Raw genomic sequence first — 7,070 nt, 5'->3', positions numbered from 1 at the left:
AGAGAGAGAGAGAGAGAGAGAGCGCGCGCTGGCGTTGGGAGTGAGTGGGTGGGAGGGAGTTAGGTTTGACCTACGGGGAGAGAGGGCGGGAAGTTTGATTTTATATTTCTGGTCCAGGGCTGCTCTCGGCGCTCCCTCTGCCGCTCGGTGACACGTGTGCCCTGCAGATGAAGTAAATCTTGATACATGTAACAGGGACCGATGGATTGCCCTCAGTAGAGGAGGCCTCAGTCTTTTACTTGTAAACTTAAGGACGTGACTAGAAGCCCCGACAACAGCACGGAGCTCCACCTCCGCCATTGCCGAGAGCTACTGACTTTGCCAACGCTTGTTTTGGGAGTCACTGGCAGTTTGCCTGGTTTGCCCAGAATCACAGGATCTGGAACCGAAGCTGAGACTCGAAGCTGGTCTCCCATCTCCAGAATCGGCAGGTCAAGCCCTTATGCCACAATTACACCGCAAACAGAAGGCGGGAAGAAACCCCCTCACTCTGTACCGTCCCGGCTCCAGCCCCCTCCATCCCTCCCACAACGGCAGCTCACCTGCCGCAGATAACACGGCGCTGCAGCAGATCACACGGCGCTCACCTGCCGCAGATCACACGGCGCTCACCTGCCGCAGATCACACGGCGCGCTCACCTGCAGCAGATCACACAGCGCTGCAGCAGATCACACGGCGCTCACCTGCCGCAGATCACACGGGCGCGCTCTACTCACAGCACTTCGGTTGTAACTAACTCGCCTGCCGGTCGGAGTTTGGCATCCAGAGCTTTGAGGTCGCCCCGCCATGACCAGTGACGTCAGAGGCGCTCCATTCAGTGGGGGCGGTCGGGGGGAGTCCCAGATCCCCATCCAATCCCCCCAACCAAAGGATGGGGGAAGGCTGCAGGCCGGAGGGGTTTGGGGCGGAGCCTTCCCTTCGTCTCCCTGGTCTTGTGCTGTCTCTGAGGCGCAGAGACGAAGGGAGGATGGAACTCCCAGAATGCACCTCGACATGTGCAGTGAGTGTGCATTACAGAGCACAGGAGGGAGCACGAGTCAAGATGGGGGTGATGAGTGGGGGAGGGGCTCGGGAGAGCCTGAGGGGGCGAAGGAGGGGGGGGGCATGTGGCCTCCAAACCCACAGCACACACGGCATAATGCACAGCACTTAATGTGACTTGCACATGTGCATTGAGACACTGTGCAGCACTGAACCTCACCCGTGCTGCTGCCCTGTGTGCTGGGGAGGGAGCAGGAGAAGAGGGCACAGGAGCCCGGCGGGCAGTGAGACACTGTGCAGCACTGAACCGCACCCGTGCTGCTGCCCTGTGTGCTGTACAGGAGGACAGAAGGAGGGGGCAGGGGAAGAGGGCACAGGGAGGGCACAGGAGGAGTGCACAAGGAGGGCACGGGAGCCTGTCGTGCAGTGAGACTGTACAGTGAGTGTGCAGCACTGAACCGCACCCGTGCTGCTGCCCTGTGTGCTGTGCACAAGACAGAAGGAGGGGGCAGGAGAGGAAAGGACAGGAGAAGAGGGCACAGGAAGAGGGCACAGGAGCCTGGCGTGCAGTGACAGTGTCTCACTGTGCAGTGAGTGTGCAGCTCTGAACCGCACCCGTGCTGCTGCCCTGTGTGCTGGGGGAGGAGGGGGGGCAGGAGAAGAAAGGACAGGAGGGCACAGGAAGAGGGAACAGGGAGGGCGCAGGAGTCTGAAGTGCAGTGACAATGTCTCACTGTGCAGCACTGAACCGCAGCCGTGCTGCTGCCCTGTGTGCTGGGGGGGTAGGATGACAAAGGACAGGAGAAGAGGGGACAGGAAGAGGGCACAGGGAGGGCGCAGGAGGAGGGCACAAGGAGGGGGCAGGGGGAGAGGGCACAGGGAGGACACGGGAGCCTGTCGTGCAGTGAGACTCTACAGTGACTGTGCAGCACTGAACCGCACCCGTGCTGCTGCCCTGTGTGCTGTGCACAAGACAGAAGGAGGGGGCAGGAGAGGAAAGGACAGGAGAAGAGGGCACAGGAAGAGGGCACAGGAGCCTGGCGTGCAGTGAGACTCTACAGTGACTGTGCAGCACTGAACCGCACCCGTGCTGCTGCCCTGTGTGCTGGAGTGGGGGGGGGGGGCAGGAGAAGAAAGGACAGAAGAAGAGGGCACAGGAAGAGGGTCACAGGGAGGGCACAGGAGCCTGGCATGCAGTGAGACACTGTGCAGTGTCTCGTGAGTGTGCAGCACTGAACCGCACCCGTGCTGCTGACCTATCTGCTGGGCCAGTGTCCGGTCTGGCTCTCTGGGTCCGAAGTCTCTGCACAGATTCTCGCGGTCCATTGTCACACATGTCGCAAGGGGCCAAACCCCGCAGGCACAGCCTGTGGTGGGAGCTCCTGCCCAGGGGCGTAGGAGACACTAAAATTTTGGAGGGGACAGGGACAACCTTGTGGATTTTCCATTGACCCTATACAAATCACCACCCGTTAAACAAATACATTCGCATCGTTTTGAAGTGAAATATTGAGAAAAGAAGGCATGTAGTCACAGTTTGCATATATGCTTTATTGTTGTTTACATTCACATAGTAATCAGACCAAATGTTTAAAAAAAATGTATATGAATTTTGCATCTTCATGCACCAAGCAAAAAAGGATGCTCACTTCGGGTGAGGGCGTCATGGTTGTAAGTGCATTATGGCTTGAAAAGTACCTGCTGCTGCATTCCTGGTCTCCAGAAATTTTCAGGCAACAATAAAAATGTGAAGATAACTTTGGTGATTAATGATCTTTATTGAGAGAGATCAGAGGTCTGAGTACTGGAAGTTTTGACTCATGGTAAGGTAGCCACAGTGGGGTAATATGCCCGCTACAAAGATTGTGTACCACCCAGATCACAAAATGCATATAATGTAAATAGGTCAGTGAGTTACTGCTTTTGTCTGAGAGATTCTTTTGCTATTTGCAGTTTATAAGTTAAAATCCTAACACTGAACAGTGAGCTATTAACCGTCATCAAAGAGCTGCATGAAAACTGCAAGGTATAGATTAGAACGTTATGATTTTTACCCAGTCTTTCATTATCCTAAAGTTTGAAAATGGGTTCATTAGGATGGAAATCAATTCTGATTATTAAAGAGAACCCCCAACCATGGTGTTATGTTTTAAATTCTGGGTTTGTGCTTCTCTAGTGTTGCAAAGCCATCTGTGCCCTGGGCACTCCCCAACTTTTTGCTGACTGGTACTGGTGGTACCTGACTCTGACTGACCCTGGCCTCTGACTAACCAGGCCCAGGGCCAGTGCTATGTTGAAAGAGACACTTACAAATACAGTAAAAATACCTACATACACTAGGGTGCACTATGGGTTAGGGTACCTCTATGATTGACATGACCTCTCCTATACGGCCCTAGTGCATAATAGGGCATGGGGATTGAAACTACCTTTAAGTCCCTAGTATATATTAGGGCATAGTGGTTTAGAGGCCAGAACCCCTTCCTGCTCTTGCATGTGTGCACTGCTGTAGCCTGAGGTCAGTTTAAAAGCAGACCCGTGTTGGAGGACTGCTTTTAAAATGCAAATTGTGCTCAATCTTGACTTTTGGGTTTAGGGCAGTTACACATTGATAAACTACAATGTTGGGGCATATTAGGTATCCCCAGGGGTTCCCCTAGGTGTCCTAGGGGTTAGGTCAGGTATCTACAAGGAGGGCCCTTATAAAATGAGTGTTATATGCCCTGGGTTTAGTGAAATTGCACATTTCACTGCCTACATTGTAGTATAGTGCTTCCCAATATCGGCTTTTGTGCTAGGAGCACTGTGAAGTGAGGATCTGCAATATTTTGATATAATCAGAACCCCTAAAGTCTTTCCTATGTATTCTAGGGGTGGGGGTCCTGTAGGTATAAGGAGGATCCTTATACAGGCCCTGGTATTGGAGAAATTGGCCAGTTAATTTTTCCATTGCAGATCCCCAGCCCATAGGTTAACATTGCAAGAGGTTATCAATTAATAACTGGAGAAAGGAAAGCCATACAACTAGGATTAAAGGACTCGGAAGAATGTTAATGATAAATGCAACAATGTGGCATTGTTGAATTTATTCTAAAATTTACAGACAAGAAGTTATAAGATGTTCTTGTCTGCAAGCCACAATTCAGCCCTTAGTGCCCTGCCTTGATTTGTCAGAGGTAAATGGATTGGACTGGCTGTTTGAAGAGGTGATAAATGACCCCTGGAGTTAGGTGGCCTGTCTGAGAGTAGATGTTGCTGGGCAGAGGAACGCCACAGCCAGGGGGAGTGGTAGTAAACAATGCTCTTCAAGAGAAGGAGAGAAGCTGGAAAAATCACTTTCATTTACACCTCTCCCACAGCCGGATGGGGGGGATTAAGGAGGAATTCCCAGATGTAAGGGGAGTGGACCTAGGTATATGAAGCCATCCTGTAGGCTGGTTGAGTTAGTTCTGCTCCCTCTGCTGGAAAATCAGCCCTGATGAATTTTGGAGAAATTATGTTCTCTTTGGGAAAATAATGTTCCACTTTAGAGGATGTGGTCATACCCTGGAGCATTGCCCTGCACCTCATTGGACAGGAGTGTCCTCCGTCTTGACCCAGAGAACTTGGAATAAGTATCTGAAAGGGACAAAGCCTCTCAGATGATGCTGCTTCAAACTTGGGAGAAGAAGGGTCCCTGCTGAGGAGTTTGATTTGAACCAACCAGGCTCTGGACTGAAGATTGTGCCTGTTGCACAATCTGGAATTACAGTCCTATGGACTACCTTGCTTCAAAAGGACTAAAGAGTGGACTCCCTGCAAGCTGAAGGTTAACAGAGCTAACCTGGCCCACCAAGAATCCCCAGCCTGGAGAACTACCAGTGAATTTGAAAGGGTTTTGTCCAAGTGGATTGTGGTAACTGAAGTCCATTTCAAGGACCATCTTGGAGATTCCAGACCCGTGGAGTAAGTTTTGGACACTTTCAGACCCTTTGGAAAACTTCAGGAAGAAGTTCCAGAGGTTTGGAGAAGTTTGGAGCAACTTTGGTAAAAAGCTCTATAAGTGGACCGACTCACTCTGGCCAACCAAGCCGACAACCATCAACCATGAGTTGGCCTGCCACCCAGGTTCTTCCGGCTGAAAAGCTCCAGGGGTCCGACTTCCAGAGTTTGATCGGGCATAGGTAGAAACCCAAGCTGGCGAACCCTCGCCGAATCCGGCTTAGTGAAAAGCATTGAGGGACCCTGCAAGAAAAAAGCTCTGCAAACATTTCTAATTCTGAACTTAGAAAAGGTGACCGGGTCAACCATAGGAGCCAAGCCACCCACCATCAACTGTATGCCAGCCTGCATCCCTAGCTCGTACCGCTGGAAAGCTCCGCAGGTTGGACTTCCATAAGTTTGACTGGGAGTTCGTTGCAAGACAAGCTGGCGAACACTCACTGAATCAGGGGTGGCTGAGAGCTTCGACGGACCCCGTGAAGAAAAGCTCTAGAAAAGTTTCTAAGTCAGAAGGTAAACTTTGACCGAGACCTACCGCAAGGAGTAGTCCCTGCAGGGCTTCATCGTGGTCAGCCTGAAACTTTGACTTTGAGCAGGTCCAGCATGACCAGATGTACCAAAAGGGGATATACGTTTCTATGTGCTATATTGTGCAAAAAATGTTAAAAGTCAGATTCCCGTTTCCCGGCATTGGATTTTTTTCATTTTAAAGAAAAAATATTTTTTAATTTTATAAATTGGTGTTGAATTTTTATTGTGTTGTGCCTTAATTATTTACTGAATTTGTGTTTTTAAATGCTTTACATACCTGCTAACAGCCAAGCTAGCAAGGGTTGAGCATGAGAATAATTTTCAAAGACTGGTATAGCTATATATTGAGGTAGTGTCCTTATTGCCTGGGACAGATATACATTTGCCCCTACTATTAACCCACTTTCCAACTTCCAGACCAAGCACTCTTAAACAATACTGTCTACAAGTATGGATGACATGTGACTCCTACACCCTGTAGTTTTATTTAACATTTCCTATACACGGATTTACACACCTATGATTGACTGCCTCTGTGTAGTGTGAATGATGTAAAGTGTTGACACCCTGCACTGGTATGAGTGGCGCTATATAACTAATTGAATGCTTCTGAGAGAGTAGGTATGGAGACTTGGGCAGCACTATTAAAGGGTGGTAGTGAGTGAATCTGTGTCGGAGCTGGGTTGTTGAATACCAAGGCTGTCTATCTGATTTCATCTCCTGCCACCTTTATCCACCAACATACTCACCCTCAACATTATCTCACTCTTCCAGGTTCTTTCTCATCTTTGCTTTCTCCTTATTCTCTGTTTTCCATATTTCCCTTCCTCCTTCTGCCAAACAACTCTTGATGCCTGTCTCTTGTTCGGTGTTACATTCTGATGGTTTAAATACTGTACCGGTCTCTAACAAAGAATACAGTTCGCCTCACCTGCAGACACCAACTTAAATTAAGCATCATTAGCTTGCAGCCCACAAAGGAAATGCCTGCTTGGCTATTCCGGCCCTTTCTGCATTGTAGATCCCAGCCATCTCCCTTCCCTATGGAAGGGAGAAGTGTGCGTGGCGATCGGTCTCTCCGAGTGCCAGGGAACCGCCCGCCATTGCAATATGGCGGGCAGTAATGCAGTCATCAATGGTGGTGGGACTGTCAACGACGCAGTGATGTGGCAGTCCCACCACCATTATAATCACCCCCTGAGTTTAATGTGCATGCAAACCCAACATTACCAACCCCATGTAAGTTGCACTACTACTGCTGAAAAAGTCCAATGGAGGTACCAGTGGACGAGGTGGACTGGCCCCAAGGGTCTTGTGACCTCAGTGACAGAGTCACTGTCACTCTAGTGTGTGCTTCTTCGTATGCCTGCTCGCAAGACTGGAGGTGAACTGCATGGATTGTGGTGGACAGGCCTTCAAGGTTAACCCACACTTGCCACCGTTAGGGTCCACCTGCTGGTGCTACGACACCAGGGCTTCTAAGGTCTATTGGGCCTTCTAAGGTGTAGCATCGGAATGAGCTCTGTCAGGAGTGTGGATTGGTGGACTGGTCATGAAGGCTGAAAATGGTGCTCCA

The 7,070-nt window shown here is 50.2% G+C and overlaps 1 protein-coding gene across 2 annotated transcripts in view; it reads right to left on the bottom strand.

Moving 5' to 3' along the window:
• The window catches only part of LOC144823997 (uncharacterized), a 67,193-nt gene extending 66,271 nt beyond the window's left edge, over window positions 1-922 (bottom strand). The window contains exon 1 of one of the 2 annotated variants that reach the window (XM_078683013.1): window positions 685-922. The gene's annotated coding sequence lies outside the window, so the exon portion shown is untranslated. The remainder of the gene's footprint in view (window positions 1-684) is intronic. The other variant, XM_078683015.1, reaches the window with a different exon arrangement.
• Between the last annotated feature and the right edge of the window lie 6,148 nt (window positions 923-7,070).

Source organism: Lissotriton helveticus, chromosome 3_1 (assembly GCF_964261635.1).
Source record: "Lissotriton helveticus chromosome 3_1, aLisHel1.1, whole genome shotgun sequence".
In the NCBI taxonomy this organism is placed as follows: domain Eukaryota; kingdom Metazoa; phylum Chordata; class Amphibia; order Caudata; family Salamandridae; genus Lissotriton; species Lissotriton helveticus.
Note: the sequence above shows the minus strand (reverse complement) of the source record. Positions and strands in the feature narration are given on the sequence as shown.